Source organism: Monodelphis domestica, chromosome 5, assembly GCF_027887165.1.
Source record: "Monodelphis domestica isolate mMonDom1 chromosome 5, mMonDom1.pri, whole genome shotgun sequence".
NCBI classification, from domain to species: Eukaryota; Metazoa; Chordata; class Mammalia; order Didelphimorphia; family Didelphidae; genus Monodelphis; species Monodelphis domestica.
The window spans coordinates 92,651,844-92,676,721 of record NC_077231.1 but is presented as its reverse complement, the minus strand read 5'-3'; the positions used below and the strand labels follow the sequence as shown (position 1 = coordinate 92,676,721).

The 24,878-nt window shown below is 41.3% G+C and overlaps 1 protein-coding gene and 1 long non-coding RNA gene across 4 annotated transcripts in view; one reads left to right on the top strand and one right to left on the bottom strand.

Moving 5' to 3' along the window:
- SLC41A2 (solute carrier family 41 member 2) overlaps positions 1–24,878 on the top strand; it is a 139,138-nt gene that overhangs the window by 13,052 nt on the left and 101,208 nt on the right. Inside the window, exon 1 of one of the 3 annotated variants that reach the window (XM_056798790.1) lies at positions 9,406–10,449. The exons of the other annotated variants lie outside the window; for them this stretch is intronic. The gene's annotated coding sequence lies outside the window, so the exon portion shown is untranslated. Of the gene's footprint in view, positions 1–9,405; positions 10,450–24,878 lie in introns of those variants that run through there. 3 annotated transcript variants of the gene reach the window in all.
- LOC103102368 (uncharacterized) lies at positions 4,345–23,650 on the bottom strand. The gene is made up of 3 exons (XR_472552.2): positions 23,076–23,650; positions 14,725–14,955; positions 4,345–4,799 (listed from the first exon to the last, which is right to left on the bottom strand). It is a non-coding gene; the product is annotated as an uncharacterized LOC103102368 (long non-coding RNA).

The following is a 24,878-nucleotide window of genomic DNA, read 5'->3' as shown; positions in this document are numbered from 1 at the left end:
CTGTATCAGTAGAGGAGTTCCCACATTCTCTTCCCCCCCTTCCCCCCCAGTCATAGCTCTTTAAAGGACTGAAGAAGCATTGTTTTAGCCAAGGAACAGCAGCCTGTGTGCCAGGGGTAGGAGAATAAAAAGGCTTTGAGAAAACAAACCTAATTCTGAACCTGGGTTTTCCTAACAAGGAAGAACTCATTGCAGGATGGTAGATAATGGGAATCTTGATGTGACTGTTCCATCTTATAATTCTGATTAGAAAAGGAGGTTAAAGCTGGCCATAGTCTGATGTACTTATTAGGTTTGGAGGGAGCAGATTTACAAACATCTTAGAGAAAGGAAAGGCAGGATACTATAGCCTGAAATTCTGCTTAGAAAAGTTAGCACAGGAGAAAGAGGAAGCTTTCAGAAATTTAATTCTAAAGGAACAGAGGAACCATTGGGATGATCCCCCTTTCATCTGAACAACACAGAAGAAGATTGAGCACAGTTACTCCCACCCTGCCCCCCAATGCACATACAAAGATCACAGTATAGAAATACATTGAACTCAGAAGGGAAGTAGGAGAAGATGAGAAGAGGAATGGGGGAAGAATAAGGTATTAGAAGGAGCAAGACATGGGGTAGGTAAGGGAATAATCATAAACAAATCAAACTCCAATCAGAGAAGATATAGAGCAGTGATGATGAACCTTTTAGAGACAGAATGCCCAAACTACAACCCTCATGCAGCAAACTGAGCCCCCTACCTTACCCAAGACAGGGGAGGGAGGAAGTGTTTTCATTGGGCTGTTGGGTAAAGGGGTGGATGATGGGAGAAATGCCTTCAAAGGTGGTGGAGAAGGGGAGAAGAGCAGACCCCTCCAGCACATGTGCCGTAGGTTTACCAACACGGATATAGGGCATTAAGGGGGAGCCAAAGGAAAAGAAAAAGGAATTAAAAACCTGAGATCAAATGCAAGGAAGAAGGAAGGGAAAAGGGTAATGGAGGAGAAACAGATTTTCATTTTATATATCACAAATATTAGTCTCTCACCCTTCTTTTCCCCTCTCCTTTTCTCTCCCCCTCTTTCCCTCTCTTTCTTTCCCTAATCCCTGTTTCCCTTTCTCCCTCTCTTCTCCACCTTCTTATTTGTAATAAGGGAGGTGTGGCAAAGGGAAGAAATAGTACCACAGTATTGGATATAAGTACACCATTGACAATCATAACCATGAATTTGAATGGGATGAAATCAAGCATAAAACAGAAGAAGACAGCACAATAGATTAGAAAACAGAATCCAATAATATATTGCTTACAAGAAAATACTTGAAGCATAAAGATTTCTTCAAATAAAGGACTAGAGCAAAATTTATTATGTTTCAGTTGAACTCAAACAAAGCAGAATTTCAGATAAGGCTATAGCATCATGAATTTAGAGCTGTTGAGTTTGGAGATGAGTAAAACGAGGCTCATATGACTTGCCCAAGGTCACATGGATAATAAGAGGCAATGCTGGGATTTCTTGTGCCCAGGACCTCTCACTCCAAATCCATCTCTACTTCAGTACCAATAACTTATGCCTGGGTGGGTGGGTGTCCAGGATTCTGTTATAACCATTTAATGTGCTAAGTTTCCATGATCACCAAAGAAATTAAGTTGTGAGTCACAAGAAGAGGGCAATGGCAAGGTATGTGGGAGCAAGAGAAGCCGGCATAGGAGGATATCAGGGATATTTATGACCAGAAATGGGCCAGTGCAGCCTGAGTGTGGAATTAGGGTGCCCTATTGGTATCCATTCAGTGTCAAGAAATTCTCAGGAAGGTTCCCCAGTACATCAATCAGGTAAATAGTTTCCAGAAGGGTTGAACTTAGATGAGATACCTAGATAGCTGCTCTCTGTGCTGATGGAGAGAAGGAATAACTCCATTGATTGTATTACAACTCCATAATGAAAAAATGAAATAATGAAAGTTTCCTTTTTGGCTTTTAAAGGGAGTTAAGACTGTGAAGGGGAGCTTTAAAGATTTTATTCTAACAAGGTGTGACATGCTTATGTTAAGATAGTTTAAGATTTTTTTATTTTATATGACCACAGAAATATCTTTTTTTAAGTGATCTAATTACTATAAATAAAGAATAAAACAGGTCATTACCAACGATGTTTGTCATTGTTGAACGGATGCTTTATTCAAAATCCAAATTACTTAAGTTTTTAATAAGTTTCTCCTGTATGCCCAGTCCTGCTCTAGGTATTAAGGCTTTAAAGACAAAAACAAAACTTTTCCCTGGGTTCAAGGAACCTTCTATCATGGGAGGCAACATGTAAATATTTAAGTTTATACAAAATAAATATATGAATACAAGATAATTTGGGGAGGAGAGGATATTAAGAGGCAGGGAGTGCTGATCTAGACAGGTCCTATGTAGAAAATGACATGTGAGCTGAGCTTTGGAGGGAATGGAATATTCTCAGGGGCCAAGGTGAGGAGAGCCTTCAGGGTTAGGGTCTGTATAATTGAAAATCTGTTACCCTAAAAAAGAAATACATTTCCCAGGAGCCCACTGACTACTTCCTATCATTATGTATTTCCTATAGACAGGGGATATTAGGCAGAGATGTGGAGGGTCCTGCCTCTTTACTTCCTGTCCCGAGCTTGGTGGGTGGTAAGGCGAGTGTTTGAACTGGCTGATCAGCCATGGGCATGTGGTCTTTATTTTGTATCTTCTTTATTCCTTGATTTCTAATGATCATTACTAAATCTCCTAAAATATTTTATTATTTGAAATTTAATTTTTACAGGTCTAAGCCAAGGTACAGAGAGATGGAAGATGGGGTGTCATAGCAAGAAGGCCTGAGATAATGCAAAGGTGGAACAGTGTATATCAAGGCTGAAAAAAAAGACTGAAAATTTGATTATGAAGGATTTTAAATGACAGAAGAGTTTATGTTTGATACTGGACTTTGTTGGAGGAAAATGGTCTGAATCTCCATCTATTCTCAGCCCAAACATCCAGTTAGTTATTTCTGTGTCTATAGTCTATCTTGCTTGTATCTCCTTCTCTCTACCACTCAGTTGCTTTCACTCTAGTTCAGACTTTCATCTCCTTTTCTCCTGGCTCAATAAACTAGTGACTTCCTAGATTCTCAAAGAAATAAAAGCTTCTCTCTTAGACTCTTGCTTTTTTAAAACTCTTATTTTCTGCTTAGAAATGATACTAAGTCTTAATTCCAGAGCAGAAGAATGATAAGGGTTAGGCAGTGGGAGTTAAGTGACTTGCCCAGGGTCACACAGCTAGGAAGTATCTGAGGTCAAATTTGAATCCAGGACTTCCTGTCCCTAGGCTTGATTCCATGCATTGAGCCACCTAGATGCTCCCTTCTCTTGGGCTTTTAAAAGCCTCAATTTACCTTATTAAAAATTATTCCTCTTTAGACCCTCTAGGATCCAGGTAGTCTGACCTATCTGCCTACCTGCCTGACTGTCTGCTTGTCTCTCTGTCACTATTTACCTATCCATCTTATCTCTCTCTCTCTCTGTCCATCTGTCCATCTGTCTGTCCATCTATATATCTTTCCAATCCTAATTCAGTAAATATTTACTAAGTACCTACTATATATCAGTCATTGTGAAGGCAGTCCTTGTCCTATAGAAACTACAGTAGGGGAATTCTTTATAAAAGGAGGCAGGAAAGGTCTGATGGGGCACCAAGGGTTATCTTGTTCCATGGAGTTAAAACCAGGCAGGGCAGCAGGTGAAAAGTGGTGTAGACTAGATACACATACATTCACACATGTACACCTTTGCCCTGGCCACATCCCACGCCCAGAATGTACCTCGCCTGACCTTTACCTCTTACAATCTATATTTTGCTTAAAGATTTAGCTCATTTGGCTCAGGCATGGCCACTTACATGCACATATGAAACATTTCCTTATCTCCAGCTCTTTGGGTCTCTCCCTTCATACCCCCAGGTTCTCCCCCTCCCCCCCCCCCATCACTTGGTATCTATTTTGGACATCAGATGTTGTCTCCCTCCTCCATATGAGAGGAATTTCCTTCATACAGTAGACACACTAAGCCCTTGATTCTTAGCTTAATAGTTATCTGGATCTAGAAGTGAACAGGAGGCAGCTAGGTGGCTAAATGGATAGAGCTCTGGATCTGGGGTCAGGAAGACCTGTGTTCAAATCCAGCCTCCAACACTTAGTAGTTGTTTGACCTTGGGCAAGTCTCTTAACCTTAATCCACTGGGGAGAGAAATGGCAAACCACTCCAGTATCTTTGCTAAGAAAACCCCAAGGACAGTAATGATCCATGGGATCATGAAGAGTCAGACAGGATTAAAGAACTGAACAACAAGAATTGAATAAAAGAAAATGTATTTTGCAATTTCCAAAGAATCAAAACTATGGTCCTTCCAAAGTGGAGTTGAAAGCCAGCATTTTAGCCATGAAGCCTTTAATTCAGGATGTGTGAGGATATCATCCGGTCAACCCAGGCTGGAGAGAGAGAGTCAGGCTGCCAGGCAGAGATGGAAGGACCAGAGGCAGCTGGGCCCCTCGGCAGCACAGCCATCCGTGGAAACTCAGGGTAGGAAGACATGGGCAGGTACAGCACAGCCCATGTAAGTTGTGTGGATGAGTTACCTGCGGTCCATGGAGGATACACAACCTCATACAATCATGGATCCATTGATCAGGGGCCCTTGACAGGGAGAAAGTCAGAGCCTCCACCTGCCATTTTTTCAATCTCCTTGAATTGAAGAGGCTGTTCATCCAGGAATGATCTTCTTCTCCATGTTGACTTGTAGGCCTTTCTACTGTCTATGATAGAATGGAATTAGAATCAATCGTGTATAGCCATTTGCTTTACATTTTCTTTCATTCCAAATAGCTCTGGGATCATTGCTGGCCTGGCCCCAGGCCTTGGACCCCTCAGGAGGGTGGTGTCCTAGGGTACTATCAGATCTCGATAAGGAGGTGTAAACAAGCTTAGGGAAAGCTGGCAATGCCAAGGGAACAGTTGAGTGGGAAGAGAAAACCTTTTCCACTATTACTTAATCTTCCACTTTGGACTCAGTGAAAGCAAATTGGTGTAAATAGTAATAAAGATTAATGGGAAGTCTCAAGGTTTAGCTTCCAGAAGATGATGTAACACTTTCTATAATTCCTACTTTTTTCCACCCTTTAAAATGTGGAAACCATTTAAAACATTCAAATAGGGAAACTTCTCTCCCATGACATTTTTACCTTTTTTTTTTTAAAGCCTAGAAACTGTATTGGTGTTCTTCTTTAGCTAAAACTTTCTTCCAAATACTTTTCTGAATTGTGGCCTTCAGGACACGAATTCTTTTTGTGTTCTCTGCCTTTTGATATTCTTTCATAGGCTTTTTCATGGCTCCTTTCCTAGATATGGAATTTAGTGCTGAAGTTCCCATTGATTTTGGAGGAAGGTGATATCAATATTTAAAACAGATAATATGTCAGTGTGCCCAAGTGTAATAGTACCACTACTGCTACCAAATTTGCTATCACTGCCACTGCTGACAACCACCTAGAGATGTGACCTGGGTAAATGCTACAACTGCCCCGGATGAGATGACTTGAGATGGTTCTCTCTGTATGGTCTGGGCTCATTTCCCCCTCCCCCAATTTTCATTGATGCTGGGAATTCCCAGTGAGGAATCACCCTTTCCTATGTAGAGTAGATCAGTACCTGGGTTGCAGCTCAGAGAACTGGCCTGAGAAAGTGAAGCATTTGTCCAGGGCCCTAAACACAGTGTGCATTCAAAGCATCAGAACTTGAATCCACCACCTTGAAGGGGTTCTTCCTGAATCTAAGGTCAGAGTGGAACAAAGACTAGGAAAATCACTTGATGGGAGGCATGATATAACTTAAAATGTAAATTCTGGGAGGGTATGGACTTGCTTCCTTTCAAAGCCCCTGTGCCTGGTATATATGAGGTCCTTAATAAATGTGTATTGATTGATTGATTGAGGAATAACTCAGAGATGGAGCAAACATTCACCTTGGTTTTGTAGAATAGAGCAGGCACAGTAGAATATTTTTCAGTGGAATTATATGAATAAAATCAAGTTTTGTTAGGCACTTAATGACTGTTTCTAGCTCTTGCTGCTTTAAGTGTGAAAACCAGGGATTTCTCTCTCTCTCTCTGTTTCCGTCTATGAATGTGTTTCTCTCTCTCTGCCTCAGAGTCTCTTTTTCTTTTTTTTAACTGTCTCTGTGTCTATCTCTTTTTGTCTCTGTCTGTCTGTCTTTTTCTATCTCTATCTCTGTCTCTTTTCTCTTTATCTCTGACTCTTTTCTCTTTCTGTCTCTGTCTCTGTCTCTCTGTCACTGAGTCTTTTTCTGTTTCTCTGACTGTCTCTGTCTGTGTGTATATCTCTTTTTTTGTCTCTCTGTCTCAATCTCTTTTTTTTTCTGACTCGGTCTCTGTCTCTGTTTCTGTGTGTGTGTCTCTGTCTTTCTGTCTCTCAGTCTCTTCTATCTGTTTCTTCTTTTTTAAACCCTTACCTTCCATCTTGGAGTCAATACTGCGTATTGGTTCTAAGGCAGAAGAGTGGTAAGGGCTAGGCAATGAAGGTTAAGTAGCTTGCCCAGGGTCACCCAGCTGGGAAGTGGCTGAGGTCAGATTTGAACCCAGGACCCCCATCTCTGGGTCTGGCTCTCAATCCACTGAGCTACCCAGCTGCCCCCTTTCTATCTGTTTCTGATTCTTTGTCTCTGTCTTTCTCTGTGCCTCTTTTTCTATCTGTCTCTGATTTTCTTTCTATCTCTGTCTATTTCTCTCTGTCTGATTCTCTGCGTCTCTTTCTGTGTCTGTTTCCCTCTTTCTGTCTCTCTGTCTGTCTCTCTTTCTTTCACACACATGCACATACACACAGCCTTACCAGAATCCCCTTACATTTCCCCTTGAAGCAGTAAGTGCCCCCTCCAGAGTCAGGTGGATCAATAGGGCCCCTTGTCGAGGGGAATGGAGCAAATCATCCATGTGTCAAGGAAAGAGGTAGTTACAGGAATTGTCTGATGGACTGTTTGGAGGTCAATAAACACTTTCGTCATCCAGGCCAGTCAGTGATGCTGCTGGCCAGAGTCGTGACCAGAGCCGGGAACCCTTAGGCTGGGTATTGGGAAAGAGGAAAACTTAGAGATTGATGCTAGAGATGCCGGGAGACGCTCCCCCACCCCGCAAGGTTCTGGGGCTCGCTGGGTTTGTGTGGCTTAGGGGTAGAAGGTTGAGCTTGTTGGGCTTGGGGCTGAGAAGGCCCCACCCTCAAGCACTCTGGCAGGCAAAGGGGGGGGGGGAGGGAGGGAGCTCAGCCTTGGTCTGGAGATGGAGGAGGGGCGGGGAGAGCTCCTCATCTGGTAGCCAGAGGAGGAGCCTGCTGATGGCAAAGGCTGTGAAACAGGAAGCTGCTCTTTGCAGTTGATGCCAAGGTAATTGAGTAACTTGAGGCTGTGGATGGCCAGTTTACCTAATCCTTCTAGTTTGTACTCCAGGATTCCCTTGAACTGTAGCAAAAATAGTGGTTGTACCTGAACTGAGTGTGCACATGCTGTGCTGAAGTGACCCAGCCAGGCAAGCTGCCGGGGTGCGGGGAAAGTCCTGGCATCCCAGGGATGTGACCTTTCCAAAAGGAGGGGGCCCTTTTATTCCCTTGGCACAGTGGCAGGGCACAGAGAAGCCTTGGTAGCAATCAACCTGAGAGAACCTTCTGTGTGGGTATGTCCTGAGACTGGGGGCCTGTTTACTGTATTCCTAATGAAAGGCAGTGATTTGGGGGGACGTCTAGGATGCTGTCCTTGGAGCAGGAGTAAAGAGGCTTCTGAGGGAAGAAAAGAGACTGTAAGGGATGAGAAGTCACCTAGATATAAGCCTAGGCGCAGGGGATGTCATACTGTGACCAGAGAATGTTGTGGGGCTTGAAAAATATTGACAGAAGACAGAAATACTGGTCTGGGAGAATGTGGAGGAGCTTTTACAGCAAAGTAGATGAAATCAGGCCATATGAAAAATGGCTGCACATAATGAGTATTTAATCCATATCTAATCTCTGGGAGGGGAAAATGCTAGCACTGGAATTATGAATAAATTCCAGGTATGAATAACCTCCTTTAACATTATCTAGAACACTGCTTGGGAAACCCTTGCTTAATGGAAAGAATAGTCTGGGAATTAGGAGACCCAAGTTTTGGGTTCAGGTTGAAAGGCTGCCACTGACTTTGGGGAAATAATGCCTCTTCTTTGGACTTAATTTCCTCATCTTGAAAATGAGGAGGTTGTAATAAACTGTACAAATATTTGAAATATGTCAGTCTTGAAAATAATAGGATATGCTGAGCTTGGAAACAGAGTCCCCATGCCTCCGGGGGGCAAATTGGAGGTAGGTATTGTGGTGGTTATGGGCTTTTGTACTTAAAGAGGACCAAAATGACATGACAGTAAACCCATGGGGGTCCATGAGAGTGGTAGGAGACCGAGGTGCTGGATCTGTTAAAGAAGAGATGGTTTCCCACTTATTCTCTTTGACTCATTACTGAATCTTACATCATGTCGTTTTGTCAGTAAGTGTGTGTATTTTGTGTCTTTTGGCCGTTCTTATATTGTATGAGGAATAGCGATCTGGTCCATTCTTGATGTACATCGCACAGAGTGTGAAAAAAGAGGCCCAATTCCCCTTAGGTAGAGGTGAGACTCCTTCAGACTGAGCCTGATCCAGATTAGATGTATTAGTGCAGAGCTGCCGAGGTCGAGAGAGCCAGACTTCCCCAGTTGGTGTGTGGGGTTGCTGCCTGGTGTGGGACTGTCATCATGTGACACTTGCATGTCATGTGATACAGGCATGCACTTATGGGATGTGATGGAGCAGGCCCATTGCATGAGGCAGAGGTGCCGTGTGTGAGTGTGTGATGGAGCTGCGGCTTGCTGCATGACAGGCAGACCCTCTTCTGTCCCCGGCAGCCTGGCATGTTGCCTGCCATTCCATTTCTCAGATGAGTGGTGTGATGGGGTTATCATTGCATGCAGATGTACCAATGCACGGTGGAGGCATGTTATTATGTGGCTTTCTGTGAAGGAGGCCTGCTGCATGCTTTGCCACATGAGGCCATTGGGTGGCAATATGTGGTGCAGGCTCCATTGGGTGATATCTGAGAAGGCACATGGTGTGATGTTCTGTGGCACAGGGAGGGTGGATGCATGGAATCTTGTGCTTTAGTCTTGAGCATGACAGGTGTGTGATTGTGTGATGAGACATGTACTTGTGTGGTGTGCCACTGGTGCCATTTGTTGCTTTTGTTTCTGTATATGACTGTGTGGCAGAGGCGTCATTCCATGCCATGCACTGCATGAAGGTATCTGGCAGGCATGCGTTGTGAGAGGGAGGCATAGCATTGCAAGGCATTCAGTGCCTCAGGAGTGATGGGTGCATGCCATGTCTGGACATGGTTGCTGTGAGTGTTGCCTGATGCAGGCATGTAGTTGTGACATTGTGCGACCCGGTGTCAGTATGTGAAGGTCTGTGCTATAGGCAATGTGTCATTGTGTGACACGTTGTGTTGTGTGACATGTGACAGGTGTGCTGTATGGCATCCCATGAGGAAGGCATCTTGTGTGGTGAAGGTGTGCCATTGCCTGGCATCACTACTGTGGGATGGAGGCTGTCATTGTGTGACCTGTGGCATCGCATGGCATTGTGTGGCAGAGGGTTGCAGTTGAATGATGGAGGTATGCCCTTGCAGGATGGGGATACACAACATCCTCATGTGATGTTGATGTATCATTGCATGGCATTGGTACTACGTGATGAAGGCTGTCATTGTGTGACAGATGTGGCATTGCATGGCATTGTGTGGTGGAGGTGTACCATTGCAGGTGTGGTGAGTGCATCATCGTGGGATGCAGGCTGCTTGTTGTATGACATCGCATGGTGTGGATGGGTCATTGTGTGGTTCAGAATGTCATTTTGATGCAGGTGTGCAGTGTGTGGCACATGGTAGCATGTCATTACATGACATGGACATGCAGCTACATGTCATTGTATGTCATGACAGGAAGTTGTGTGACAAAGGTGTGTCATTGAGAGATGGAGCTGTGTTGTATGATGTTCCATGATGCAGGTGTGATGGAAATGTGTCATTGAATGACACTGAATGATGTGAGTCTGTCATTCCATGACACAGGCATATCATTGCATGCGTTGCATGACACATCTGCCTGAAGCTCAGGTCAATACCCTACACTCCAGAGACTGAATTCAACTTTAAAAATATAGTTAAAATTCAAGACAGAAGCTAGAAAAATGAACAAACACCAACAAAAAGAATCTGACCATAGAATGTTACTATGGAGACAGGGAACATTGAGACACAAACTCAGAAGAAGACAAAGAAGTCAAAGAAGCTACATGCCAGTGGTGGATGGGGGGAAAGGAAGAATTATTATATATGTTAGTAAGTGACCACAGTAATCTAATGTTTGAGAAACCCAAAGATCTAAGATCTGAAGACAAAATAATCACTAGTTGACAAAAATTGCGAGGAAAACTAGAAAACAGTTTAGCAGAAACTAGATCAGCATCTCACTGTATACCAAGATAAGGTCAAAATGTACAAATGATTTAGACATAAAGAGTGATATAAGTAAATTAGGAGATCAGGGAATAGTTTACTTCTTAGATTTATAGATAGTGGAAGAATTTATGACCCAACAAGTGATAGAGAACATTACAGGATGTAAAATGGACAGTTTTGATTACATGAAATTAAAAAACTGATGCAACTAAAATAAGCAGGAAAGCAGGAAACTGGTAGAAAAAAAATTATAGCAAGTTTCTTTGAAAAAGGCTTCATTTCTCAAATATATAAAGAACTAAGTCAAATTTATAAGAATATGAGCCATTCTTCAATTGAAGAATGGTCAAAGGATATTAACAGGCAGTTTTTAGAAGAAGAAATTAAAGCTATCTATAGTCAGATGAAAGAAAATGCTCTAAATTTCTTGATTAGAGAAATGCAAATTAAAACAATTCTGAACTACAACCGGACATAAATCAGATTGGCTAATATTTCAGAAAAGGAAAAGGACAAATGTTGGAGAGTGTGAAAAAACTGAGGCATTCATTTACTGTTGGTGAAGTTGCAAACTGATCCAGCTATATTGGTGAGCAATTTGGAACTATGCCCAAAGGGCTCAAAAACTGTGTATATATTCTTTAGTCCAGCAATACCATTACAAAGTCTGTACTCCAAAGAGATTTTTTTAAAAAGGAAAAGAATTTATATGTACAAAAATATTCCTAGCAGTTCTTTTTATGATGGTAAAGAATTGGAAATTGGGGAATGGCTGAATAAATTGTGGTATATGATTATGATGGAATATGGTTGTGCTATAAGAATGATGAGCAAGATGCTTTCAGAAAAACCTGGAAAGACTTAGATGAAATTATGCAAAGTGAAATGAGCAAAACCAGGAGAACATTATACCTAGTAACAGCAATATCATACATGATCAACTGTGAATGACTTAGCTATTCTCAGCTATATAATGATCCAAGAAAATTCTTAAGGACTTATGAGGAAAAATGCTATCCACCTTTAGAGAAAGAATTGATGGAGTCTGAATGCAGTTTGAAGCATACTCTTTTTTCCCTTTTACTATTCCCCCCCACCCCCTTTTTGGTCTGCATTTTGTAACATGGCTAAGATGGAAATGTTTTGCATGACTGCATATGTATAATCTATATCAAATTGTTTGCCTTCTCAAGGAGGAGCAGGGGAATCAGGGAAGGAGAGAATATGGAACCCAAAATTTTGAAAAAGAACTTTTTTGTTTATATGAAATTGATGAAATGAAAATTAAATGTATAAAGGGAAAAAAAGCACAAGCATGTTTTTTTCCTCCCCACTACATCCCAAGTATTATGGGCTTTTTCCATTTAGTTCGCTACTAAAAGCTACCATATGTGGTATCTTCTTCAGTAGATTGTAATCTCTTTAAGAGCAAGAAGTGTCTTATTTTTCCATTTGCAACCCCAGTATTTAGCAAATGTTTTAACAAATAGCAAGCAATTTAAAAATGCTTCATTCATTCATTCATTCTCCCTCCCAGCTGAAGATATTGTGTCTTATTCAACAAAATAAGAATTGAGGGCATTTCATTTGAGTTTGCATTTTTTTGCTTCCTGCTCTTCTCATATGACTAGACATCTTTAACCATTCCAGTCTTCAGTTCTGTATCACATGAAAAGGTAGTTCATCTCTTTATTAAAGTAAATCCATCTAACAGTGCCTATTTATTGATGTCACTATTTTCTGCCTTCTTAAGGATATTGCTTCCACTCTCATCCCAACTTATCTCCATTATCTCCTTATCTATTGGCAATTTTCCTGCTGCTAAAATACACCCATGTCTGCCCCTTCTAAAATAAACAACAAAAACCAAGGGACAGAACTCTTACTTGATTCTGTCCACACTGCTAGCTATTGTCCTATATCTTTCTTCTTCTTGTTTAAACAACTTGAGAGAGCTATCTATACTGGGTGCCTCCACTTCCTAGACTATTATTTGCTTCTAAATGGTCTAAAATCTAGCTTCCAAACTTACAATTCAAGTTAAACTCCTCTCTTCCAAAGTTGCATGTTTGATATTGGCGATTGCCCTCTCTTTCTAAATAATCTTTTTGCTCATTTGTTTTGTGACCCTATTTTTCTCTTCATTCTCCTCCTACTTGTGTGATGGCTTCTAAGTCTCCTTTGCTGAATCCAAGTCTTGCTCATTATCCATGGAAAATGGCAAAGGTACTGTCTCTTTATTCTTCCTATATACAATATTGTTTGGCAATTTTAGTAGTTCCCATGAGTTCAGTAATCACCTCTGGGAAGATGATTTCCAGATCTCTATTTCTAGATTAAAAAACAAACAAACAAACAAAACTCCTACCTTTTGTCTTAGAATCACTACTGTGTGCTGGTTCCAGGGTAGAATAATGGTAAGGGCTAGGCAATGGGGATTAAGTGACTTGTCTAGGCCAAGTTTGGATCCAGGTCCTCCTGACTCCAGGTCTGGTTGGGAAGGGTTTTAAATGCTCAGCAGAAGAGTTTGTGTTCTTTCTTAAGAGCAGTGGGGAGTTATTGAAGCTTCTTGAGCAGAGGAGTGGCATGATCCGATAGGCCCTTAAGAAAGATCAGTTTGTCGGCTGTGGGGAGTTTTAGTTGGAGAGGGAAGAGACCTGTGGCCATCAGGAGATCTGCCAGTTAGTCTTGGCCTTTGCAAGGCTAGAGAGGATGTGAGGAGGAGAGAGATATCATGAAATGTTGAGGAGGTGGAACTGATGAGATTTGGCAACAGTATGGGGAGAGGACAGGGGGTGGGCTCTTGGAATCCCAGTTGACTCTTGGGAGGCAGCCCCAGTCACAGGAAGAACAGTGATGATCTTGGATGGAGAGAGGGATGCTTGGAGGAATGAGGGAATGTAGAGGAAAGATTCTCTGCAGAGATTTTCAGCCTATGTTTGAGATACCTGTGGAACATGCAGGTGAACACATCTAGCAGGCAGCTGGAGATGCTGGGTAGAGGTCAGGGGAAAGAATGTCAATTCTAGAAGTGTCAATTTGGGAGAGGCTTTTCAGCCAGAAGTTTGACCATCTGTTAATGAATTATTTGGTCATAGTGACAGATGAAGTAATTATTGTAAACCTCAAAATTCCTTAGACTTATAAAAGTTGGAAATTTCACCATTGGGATATTTCATACTTGGAAAATTTCTTACTGATAGTCTATTGGAATGGGAACCCCATTGGCATGGGAGGTTCCTTCTCTTCCCTTCTTCAGATTACTTTGGGACAGAAACCTTTTGCTGAACAATGGAAAGGACTTTGACCTATGCTTAAGCATAGAACAGTAATTTCTTTGAGTCATGATTGATTTTAGAATTGATACAATGGAGATACTTGGAATCAATCTCCACCCTATTCAGTCCTAACAGGATTGAGTAAGGGCTGCAGCCTAGATCAAAATTTAATTATTCCAATCTCTACCCTACTCAGGTTAACAGGATTTAGAAAGGGCTGTAGCAAAGGAGCAAAGATTTAATCATTTGAAAATATGACCTTCAACAGACATGTGCAAAGCCTCTGGGCGGTCCTGGGTTAAGCTAGAGCCTCCATTGGCACAGGGAAATTGATGGACAGTGATTGGGAGATGTGAGAACTGAGGGGAGGCAACTTGGAGGGTTTCCTTAAAGATCAGGGGGGTCTGAAGACTCGGGGGGTTGAGGAGTTGATCGGAGTGGTGGCAGTGTACTCTGAGAAGCTTGCTCTGAAGGAAGCTGAAGGTGGGGGCCTCTGAGACTGTTTCTCCATTTTGGTCATGTGAGTAATAGGGACTGATCTCCTTTCTTTGCCCCAGCTATCTAAGGGCTTGGGCCTTTTGGCCCAGCCTAAACAGAAGGGGTATTTAAGCCCTATTCCTTTCTCTCCCTTTTTCTCTCTCTCTATCTCTAATTCCTTTCTTCCTCCTATTGTAATTAAACTCCATAAAAGATTGACTGCAAACTTGAGTTTTCATTTAGGAATTACATAGCTGAATTCCTTGGCGACCTTAAATTAATATATATATCAGTCTTTTAAAGTGATTCCCTTGTAACATTATGGAGCATGCAAGCACATGCATGTGAAATCACAAAGACTATTTTCATTTAATTTCACTTAATCTATCTTCTTATTTACCTTAATGGATCTAGCAGGCATCTGAATGCCTGTCGGAAGAGGTGGAACCTGGATGTGAGTTTGGAAGTCTGGCATTCAGAGGGTCCCTCTCCTGGGGACTGGCTCTGGAGCCTCAGCCAGTCACCGAACAGGTCTGCTTGTGTCTTCTCTTGAAGTGAGGGAGGCAGTCAAGATGGCCTCTGAAGACCCTGCCAATGCCAGGGCTGTGATCTTGGGCTTGGTAGAGTCTACCTGGGAGAGAGACCAGGAGGAGAGACTGAGGCCCACCCCAAGGGCAGTCAGGGCCAGAGGAGGAAATCTATGACTCAGTGTAAAAATGGACTTGAATCCAGGACTTCAATCCCCAGAATTCCTTGCTCCACTTCCCCAGAATGCTTTGTAATATCACTGTATTCTCACCTGGGCTGAGATCGAGAAGGGGTATTTAACCTGATTGGAAAGGCTTTTGCGGGCCTTTCCTGTTTCCACTTGCAAGCAGACATGGCTCTTTTCATAATGTAGGTGAGGTTGTCTAGGCCCCTGGGCCTAGGTGCTTTCTTATCCTGTACTTTCTTTAATCCTTAATCTTCAATAAACCTCTAAAAATATAATACTCCTTACAGAGAGAAACTAATTTCTGCCTCTATCAGCTTCCCAAAATTTTAATCTTTACATCAGAGTGAGGCTGGTGAATGGTATTAATAGCTGCTCTGGTGATAGGGCCCAGGAAAAGAGAGGCTGTTTAGAAAGCTACAGTGCTTTACAAAGTCTGAGGTCATTAGAGTGGAGGGACCATGTGTTGTGTCTTAGCAGTCCTGATATGGAAAAGGATACATGATAGAGTGTCAAGTTGAGTATTGGCAAGCCAAAGAGGAAGACCCTGAAGATGGCTTTAGAAGATCTGTAATGAGTGAGGCACTGTTGGGTGACTCAGTGGATAGAGAGCCAGGCCTGGAGACTTGAGGTCCTGTATTCAAATCTGGCCTCAGATAATCCCTAGCTGGGTGATTCTGGGTGAGTCCCCCCCATTGCCTAGCCCTTATTGTTCTTTTGCCTTTGAACAAATACATAGTATTGATTCTAAGATGGGGGTGGGGGAGGTTAAGGGTTTTTTTTTTTAAGTTTGTATTGAAAAGACTGACCAGGTGGTGGTTCTCCCTCTATGAAAGGCAAGTTTCACAGGTAGAGAGTAACAGAAAAACCTAAGGAATTCAATATATTGAACCTTGATCTTGGACTATCTTTTCTGCTTAAAATGGAAATTTCTAGCTGCTGAAGGAAATTGATGAGGCTAGAAATTGGACTTTAATATTCTGAGCAGAAGATTTTCAAAGAATATTAGTTAATTAAATTGAACACTTATGGGGTTACTATTTTTTAGGCATTGTTCTAGGTAGGCACTGGAGATACAAAGGCAAATGTGAAACAGTCTCTTCCCTCAAAGAAGTTGGGTCCTGGGGGATGGGGATGGGTGGGGGAGCAACATGTATGTACATAGATAAGTCAGCATGAAATATATAAAAAAGTTTTTTTCAAGGAAGAGGGAATGCCAGCTGCCAGCTGGATAAATCAAGGAAGGCCTCTTTGAGGAGGCAACACTGGACTAGCTTTGAAGGAAATTAGGGATTTGAAGAGGTAGAGAAGTGGGAGAACTCTTAAGGCCTGCAGACAGCCAGCAGGATGGGTCTGCTTGGTGAAATGAAGGGTCGTGTACAGTTGGGGAATAATCAATAGGCCAATTTGGCCAAAGCAGAGGAAGTCTAAGGACTGGAGCTGGGGTGGGAAGGTGCTTTAAATAAATACCAACTAAAGGAGTTTGTATTTGATTGAAAAGGAAGCCACCAAAGCCTCAGGAGCGAAGTGGCAAGAACCCTTGTTCTTATATCAGTTAAGCAGCTAGTAGGTAGCTAGCTATATAGAAGGTCAATTGGAGAAGAGAGGTTAATGGAGTTTATGGAAGTTTATGGAGACCAGTTAAGTTAAACACTGAGTAAGGTCTTTGTTATACCATTTGGGCTCCTAGAAGAAAATAATCAAGTTTTAGATATCTTCTTTGAATGGAGAGACTTGTAATTTAAAGGAAAAACATAAAATGAATTTCTTAATATTATTTAAAGCAGAATACTCAGAAAGATAGAAATGACTTTATTATAACCTAAGACAACCAAGTATGTCATTTGGCCAAGTATGGCATTTCTGAAAGCTAATTAGTTGTACATGTAATACTAATTGTTTCCTTGTTTGTGGATGTCTTGACAAAGTCACTTGTGGTAGCTAAGGAGACCACAGAGTGGCCCTTGGCAAGCTGTGACTGCCCACTCCATCTTCTTTGCATAACCTCTCATTAACATCCCTTACTTATGGAATTGACATGATTACTATTTCCCCTAGCCTCAGAAGGAATAATGCAAGAGCAAAATACCTGTACTCTATTTCTCCAAAACATCACCCAGAGATCAGACCCTCAAACCCAATCCCAAAAGACCACCATGGGTTAACTTTTACTTAGGTACATAACTCCCAGTAAAAACCACAGCTACAAGCCAAGCCTAGAACTTTCCAACTTACAGAAACTTATTCTCATGAAGCCAGCATATAAATCAATCATAAAGGCCCATACAAAATGTGCAGGTACACCAAGCTTCATCATGCCTCAGTGACTTGATTCTTTCCCTTTTCTGAAAACTGTGTTTAATTATTTCAGTGAATAGCTTTCTTTCTTTCAATTCACTGTGCCCCATGGTGGCCCTTTTCTTCTCCTGTTCTGAATTGCTCCTCTTACATTGGGAGCCCTGGATTACTCACCCCCAAACCCTGCTCCATCCACAGGGGGGCCCGGAACCTCTTTCGGGGGCAGAACCTGATCCGTTTGAAACTTATGGGGCTTTGGGGAAGGGGACTTACCTAGCTAGGAAAGGTCCTGTTTTGGCGCCAGAAATGCCACAGGCAAGGTTCAGCCTCACTTGATACAAGTCTCAAGTTGGGGGTTCCCGATTGGTGGCGAACGATCAGTTAAGAAAATAACCAATGGAAGACAGCTGTATATTTACGGCCATGGGCATGCTTTGCATCTAATAGCTGCTCCGCCATGCCCAGGCTTGATGTTTATTTTTATACCCATTTTTGGGAGGCACACAGATACATTACCTAACACACATCTAAATAGAGATAATTGGAAAAGCAGTACATCAACTTTTAACAAATCACTTGATTAACATTCTATATTCTTGTATTGTGATTACAGATTTTTGATAGCATAAAGGTTTTACACAAGATAGATATTTTGTCACAGGTGGCTTAATTTTTTCATTTCCCTGTGAGGAGTTTTGAGCTTACAAACAATTAAGGACATTTACTTATTACTTTTAATAAAAGGAAATAATCAATCAAAAGTTTTTAAAGACAAGTTAACAATTATATTATTGAGGTTTAGAGGTACTGGGAACACAATTTAGATTTAATATTAGACTGATCATTTCTCAGGGAGTAATCCAGGGCTCCCAATGTAAGAGGAGCAATTCAGAACAGGAGAAGAATAGGAGAAGAAAAGGGCTGCCATGGGACACAGTGAATTGAAAGAAAGAAAGCTATTCACTGAAATAATTAAACACAGTTTTCAGAAAAGGGAAAGAATCAAGTCACTGAGGCATGATGAAGCTTGGTGTACCTGCACATTTTGTATGGGCCTTTATGATTGATTTGTATGCTGGCTTCATGAGAATAAGTTTCTGTAAGTTGGAAAGTTCTAGGCTTGGCTTGTAGCTGTGGTTTTTACTGGGAGTTATGTACCTAAGTAAAAGTTAACCCATGGTGGTCTTTTGGGATTGGGTTTGAGGGTCTGATCTCTGGGTGATGTTTTGGAGAAATAGAGTACAGGTATTTTGCTCTTGCATTATTCCTTCTGAGGCTAGGGGAAATAGTAATCATGTCAATTCCATAAGTAAGGGATGTTAATGAGAGGTTATGCAAAGAAGATGGAGTGGGCAGTCACAGCTTGCCAAGGGCCACTCTGTGGTCTCCTTAGCTACCTACCACAAGTGACTTTGTCAAGACATTGTGGCCTGATGGCTCCCCAGCACTTGTTATATATATATTTAATGCAAACAGAAATTCATGAGGAGTTGCTATTAAATGAAAAATGAAAAGTTCATTGTATGCCTGTAGAGGTAAGTCACAGAACTTCAAAAGCTGTAATAGCCTAAATTCTAGGTATTTGCTTATTGTTAGGGTCCATGCAGTGAATTTGTTGGGTGTTTGGAGTTGGACACAGAATCTAAGAATTGGAAAGGATGACAGAACAAGAATCCTCTCTCCAGGATCCTTAAGAAGTGGTTTTCTAGCCTCTGGTTGAATGCTTCCAATGGAAGGAATGAACTCACTATCCCACACCTCCAGGGCAGCCTGCCCCACCAGCTCTAGTAATTGTTGGAAAGTTTTTCTTAACATCAAACAAGATTTGCCTCTATAACACTCACCCATTACTTCTAGTTTTGGCTTTTGGGGCCAAATGGAACCCATCTTTCTTTTTTGGGGAGGGAGTGAAATTCCAATGCCTTAATGTGGCATCCAAGTGTACATAGTATTCTGGGTGGAGTCTGAATAGGACAGAGTACAACTTGACTGTCACTTTGATAGCCCTGACCACTATGCCTGCCTGGCTCTGGGGCCTAGGTCACATCTTATTTTGGGGCACCATATCATGTTGACAAATGTTGAGATTGTGGTCTACTAAAAAATCTCCAGGTGGCTTTCAGATGAACTATTCTCTAACCATATTTCCCTCATCTTATATTTGTGAATTTGGTTTCATGAACTCTAGAGTAAGACTTTCTTATTTAATAAATCACTGTTAAATTTCCTCTTATTAGAGCTAATCCAGATATTTTTGGATTTTGACTTCAACATGTTCACTATTATTCTTCCTACCTTTTTGCAAGCTGTAAATTAAAAAATGCATGACTTCATCAAAATGATGACAAAAATGTTAAAACAATACAGAACCATAGAACTGTTAGCTTCCCTTGACAATGACAATTGAGGTGTTTATCAAAAACTACTTTTTGGGTCTAGCTATTAAACCAACCATTAATTCACCTAACTGTACTATTATGTAGACCATATGTTTCCAACTTGTCCACAAGAATCAAATGAGAGCTCTTTGTCAAATGCTTTGATGGAATCTAGGTAAATGCTATCTAGAACATTTCTCTCATTACTCCCTGAGAAATGATCAGTCTAATATTAAATCTAAATTGTGTTTCCAGCACCTCTAAACCTCAATAATATAATTGTTAACTTGTCTTTAAAAACTTTTGATTGATTTCCTTTCAAAAAAGGAAATATGGTTCTCTTGGCACAATCTATTCTTGTGGTACTCAGTAACCCATACTTTAAAATAATTCATTCTGGAGACAGTTTGATAGCACATAGAGTGTCAGACTTGGAATTGGGAGGACCTGCATTCAGATGTGGTGTAAACCTCAAAATTTCTTAGACTTATAAATGTTAGAAATTTCACCATTGGGAAATTTCATACTTGAAAAATTTCCTATTGATAGTGGGTCTTGGCTATTGGAATGTGAACCCCATTGGCATGAGAGTTTCCCCCTCCTCCCTTCTTAAGATTACTTTAGGACAGAAACCTTTTGCTGAACAATGGAAAGGACTTTGACCTATGCTTAAGCATAGAACAGTAATTTCTTTGAGTCATGATTGATTTTAGAATTGATACAATGGAGATACTTGGAATCAATCTCCACCCTATTCAGTCCTAACAGGATTGAGTAAGGGCTGCAGCCTAGATCAAAATTTAATTATTCCAATCTCTACCCTACTCAGGTTAACAGGATTTAGAAAGGGCTGTAGCAAAGGATCAAAGATTTAATTATTTGAAAATATGACCTTCAACAGACATGTGCAAAGCCAGAGACCTCTGGGCGGTCCTGGGTTAAGCTAGAGCCTCCATTGGCACAGGGAAATTGATGGACAGGTGATTGGTAGATGTGAGGACTGAGGGGAGGGAACTTGGATGGTTCCCTTAAGGATAGGGGGGTCTGAAGACTCGAGGTGGTTGAGGAAGTTTGTCGGAGTGGTTGCAGGATGCTCTGAGAAGCTTGCTCTGAAGGAAGCTGAAGGTGGGGGCCCCGGAGACTGTTTCTCCATTTTTGGTCACGTGAGTAATAGGGACTGATCTCCTTTCATTGCCCCAGCTATCTAAGGGCTTGGGCCTTTTGGCCCAGCCTAAACAGAAGGTGTATTTAAGCCCTATTCCCTTCTCTCCCCTTTCTCTCTCCCTCTATCTCTCTATCTCTAATTCCTTTCTTCCTCCTGTTTGTAATTAAAACTCCATAAAAGGTTGACGGCTGACTTGAGTTTTCATTAAGGAATTACATAGCTGAATTCCTTGGCGACCTTAAATTAATATATATCAGTCTTTTAAAAGTGATTTCCTTGTCACAGTGGTCTCAGATATTTCCTAGGCATATGACCTTGGTAAAGTCATTTAACTCCCATTGCCTTGCCCTCCATGGTTTATTAATCATTGCCCCATCCATCCAGAACAGCCACCCTTCTCTGTACCTTTCTTTTCTCCATTATTTTTTTCTTCTAGTTTTGAGAGTTTCACTTGACCAGACTAAATCAATGGAAACCTTAACTTGGCATATTTCACAATGTGCCCAATAGGCCCTGTAACTGAGGCATTAATTGAGGATTAAAACTCTGGTAATGCTATTTTTTTTAGTCATGATATATAACTTGCCTGTTAATTGATTGGAATGTGCCCTATTTCCCAAGAAGAAAGCTCTCAGTGATAATGTTATTTATATTCTTAAGAGAGTTAGAAAACTTTTTTTTTCCTATAAGGATGGTCAGATTTACCTGACACTGTGGATCAATAAAGAACATTGCATTGCTCTTATTTTTAAGTAAGTTGTGACATTGTCATTTTTAAATTTTTGATATAATTCAAGGTAAATTATTAATTATAATACTATATACCAGAAACTGTGCTAAGTATTTTACAATTATCATTTTATTTGAACCTCACAACAACCCTAAGAGGTAGGTCCTTTTATTATTTCCAATTTGGAGTTGAGGAAATGGAGTAGAAGTGACTTGCTGAGGGTCACACAGCTAGGAAGTGCCTGAGACTGATTTGAGTTCAGCCTGGCATTCTATCCACTGTACCACTTAACTGGAACTGGGGGAGAGGGAGAACTCTAAGGTGTTAATTACTTTACTTCCGGTCTTTATTATAGTTTTGGTACTTAAGCGCATCTCTGAATCGAAGGGTTGGTAGTGCTTCAGAGAGATTAAAAAGCTGGTCAGTTGTCTATTTTATAGATTCATAGAACATTCCCTTCAAGTAGTTGTCTGGCCTCTGCTTGAAGACCTTTAGTGACAGTGAACTCACTTAACTCCCTAAGGTTTGTTCATATGAACTGATGCCCCTTGAACATGTATCCTAAATGCCACCTTCTCCAGTACATTGCCTCCACATTCATCACCTCCCTCCCAATCTTTAGGCTCTCCATGTAGTGACTCCTTCCCTGTTGCCTACAAAAACAGCCACGTCTCCATCCTTAACAACTCTTCCCTAGACCTTCAAGCTGTTATCCTGTCATCTGTCTGCTCTCTCATATCCAAACCCCTAGAAAAGAGCTGTCTACACTTATTTCTGCCACTACCCTTCCTCCTACTCACTGCTCATATCCTTACAGTTTGCCATCTGATCTTGGCATTCACCCAGAATCCCTGTCTCCAAAGTTACCCATGACCTTTTTTCTCTGCAAAGCTGTTAAATATGGCGGCCTTCTCACAGTCCTTGTTCCTGGATCTTGCTGCAGTATTGACAGTGTTTATCCCCCTGTCACTTCCCTCTCCTGCTCTCCTACTCTGACTGCTCCTTCTTAGTCTCCTTTGCTGCTTAATCATCCATATTCTGACCCTCACTGTGAGCTAAGACTGGCCTGGGTCCTCTTTTCTCTGTATACACTTTTTGGTGATCTCATCCACTGCTGTGGGTATAATGATGCTAATGAATCCCAGATCCCTATACACAGCTCTCTTCCCTCCCCTCCCCTCTGATTGTTTGTACCAAACATCTGTGGACATCTCAAATTCCACATGTTCAAAAGACAACTAATTATTTTCCTTTGCTCCCAAAGTACCCATTTTTCAAATTCTCCTATTTCTGTCACCCTCCCCATCCTTCCACTGCCCCAGGCTTGTACCCTTGGTTATCCTTGATTCCTCATTCACTTTACCCCTGGTATCCAGTCAGCTGCTAAATCTTGTCATTTCTACTTGAATATCCCTCTTCAAACCCTTCTCTCTTCCCAGCCTTCTACCCCAGTGCACACTCTCCTCACCTCATCTGGACTGCTTCTTTTATCTCCTGCGTGCCTCTTTGCCCCAAGTCCTCAGCATTGTCCTCCCCAGAGTAGTTAGAGGGATTTTCTTAAATCTCTGGTCCAAACACATTCCTCTTCTCAATAGATTCTGCCAGGTCCCAAGTACTTTTAGGATCAAATATAAACTCTGTACACCACATAAATACTTTCCTGAGCTGACTCCATCCTACTTTTCTAGTACTTTGGGATTGAGTGTTGGTCTTGGACTCTCTCCCTCCCTCCCTTATTCTCTCTTTCTGTGTCTCTGCCTCTGCCTCATCTATCTCTGTCTTTCTGAGTCTTTCTCTCTCTGTATATCTCTGGCGCTCTCTCTCTCTGTCAGTCTGTCTCTTTCCCCTCTCCCCACAGTGAGCCATTCCTTATTACAAAGGAAAGAGAAAAAAGAAGGAAAAAATAGCTGTTCACCAACACTACTTTGATATTATTTGGGGAGGTGCAGTATGCCACACCTTGCGGTGTGTTAAGGGAAGAGAGAGCTCCATTTTCTCATATCCCCTTTTGGGTTGTTGGGTGTTTTAATCACACCTTGTTCAGTTTCTTTGTGTTTTTGTTCACCCTATTGCTGTCCTTGTGTATGTCATAATCCCTCTCTCCAAAGTTACCTATGACCTTTTTTCTCCACAATGATCTTGTAGTTGTTAAATATGGTTGTTCCAGTGACTTCAGTCAGTTCATAGCAGTTTTACCAAGTTCCTCTCACTTTTTCATGTTTTTGTTTACATGATATAGTAATATTTTATTATTTTCATGTACTACAATTGTGGCACTATACCCTAACTGCTCTGACGTGGTTATGGACATGACTGAAAAACAAAACTACATATTGCTGGGGGTGGAACCAACGGAGAATTGCCATTGAACCTTGCCTTATTGCTCTTCAGTCATTTTTTAGTCATTTCTGACTCTTCATAACCCCATTGGGGGTTTCCTTGGCAAAGATACTGGAATGGTTTGCTATTTCCTTCTTCAGCTCATTTTACAGATGAGGAAATGGAGGCAAACAGGGAGAGGTGACTTATCCAAGGTCACATAGCTAGTGAACTCATGAAGAAGAGTTGTCCAGACTAGATCGCACACTCTATCTACTGTACCATCTTACTGTCCAATTTGGGTGACATACTATATTTCATTGGCCACCAAACTTGAGGATCTGAATCTATTCTCTTTGGCAAACTATGGTTTGCAAAAAATGCAATATGAATACACTTTATATATGTGACTTACCTATGCAAGAAAAAGAAAGGAATTCAAGGAACTTTCAGTATAGGAAATGAAAGAAAAAAAAGATTTGTGGACTGTGAAGTTCCCAGGGAGTCAAGGATTTAAAAAATGTTATTATTCCTTTGCCACTGTATTAGAATATCTGACCTTTGTATTATTAACTTCCAGGAAGTGATAAGAGAATAGAAGCATTTCTTTTGTTTGTTTTTTAGTCAGTGCATGGTGATGTGTTGGTCATACCAGTTCCTGGACTATACCAGACCATTCTTCTGCACCTGTCCTTCAAATTGGATTAGCCAAACATAAATGAGTTTAGTACATTTTGTGAATTTAACAAGGAGGTTTTTTGTTTTTGTTTTTGGCTTTGTTTTGGAGGTGAATGACCACTTATTAGGGATGTTTTTTAGAGTGGCTTCATTTGTTTCAGATAAGATTGGAATGAGAAGATCCTGTAATTCTAGGGGCCCCTTTCCCTATAGAATTTTAATATTTTTGTTATTCTGAACAAACTTGACAAATGAAGATCTAGGGAAAGGCTCA